Below are 256 nucleotides of genomic sequence, written 5' to 3'. Positions count from 1 at the left end.
CATTAAGCACAACACTCACGCACATTGAGTACAAATCTCACGCACATTAATTCAACGCACATTCGCACGGGAACCTTTCACTATATATATATATATATATATATATATATATATATATATATATATATATATATATATATATGTGTGTGTGTGTGTGTGTGTGTGTGTGTGTGTGTGTGTGTGTGTGTGTGTGTGTGTGTGTATATATATATATATATATATATATATATATATATGGAAAGGTTCAGGGGCGGGT

Source organism: Ipomoea nil, unplaced genomic scaffold (genome assembly GCF_001879475.1).
Source record: "Ipomoea nil cultivar Tokyo-kokei standard unplaced genomic scaffold, Asagao_1.1 scaffold3056, whole genome shotgun sequence".
In the NCBI taxonomy this organism is placed as follows: Eukaryota; Viridiplantae; Streptophyta; class Magnoliopsida; order Solanales; family Convolvulaceae; genus Ipomoea; species Ipomoea nil.
The sequence above is the reverse complement of the archived record's forward strand: the minus strand, read 5'-3'. Positions refer to the sequence as shown.